This window comes from Penaeus monodon, chromosome 33, assembly GCF_015228065.2.
Source record: "Penaeus monodon isolate SGIC_2016 chromosome 33, NSTDA_Pmon_1, whole genome shotgun sequence".
Classification (NCBI taxonomy): Eukaryota; Metazoa; Arthropoda; class Malacostraca; order Decapoda; family Penaeidae; genus Penaeus; species Penaeus monodon.
Genome location: NC_051418.1, coordinates 21,347,117 through 21,347,531, shown reverse-complemented (window position 1 = coordinate 21,347,531; position 415 = coordinate 21,347,117). Strand labels below are relative to the sequence as shown.

The window sequence follows — 415 nt, the reverse complement described above, 5'->3', positions numbered from 1 at the left end:
CTGTTCTGTTTATCTCTTTTGTTTTCTATATTTCACTCTGCACAGCGCTTTTCATTCTCTACAATGTAGGATTTTCATTGATAATTTTTGCAGCAAAGAAAAAAAAGAGAGAAATAATTTTCATTTAGATATAAGAAGATTAAGAATACGGAAGTGGAGAAGGAGAAAAAATGGAGAAAAAAATTGTACTCTCATTATTTATGCATTAATAATTCTAGAAATATTATGCAACAGTTCATATTTTTTTCAGTACTACATTACCCCCACCCCCTAAAAGGCACATAACATTTTTTTTTAAGATATTAAAGGCAGTATAGCAAATTGTTAAAACGGCTTTCATTATTTTCATTATTTTCTATATTCTTTTATTTTCTGTTGTATCAAGATCAATTAGATCTCACTAGACCAAGAAGTT

The 415-nt window shown here is 28.0% G+C and overlaps 1 protein-coding gene across 1 annotated transcript in view; it reads left to right on the top strand.

The window, feature by feature from the left end:
- Positions 1-415, top strand: part of LOC119594133 (techylectin-5B-like) — a gene marked incomplete at its 3' end in the record, with an annotated part of 10,800 nt that overhangs the window by 1,978 nt on the left and 8,407 nt on the right.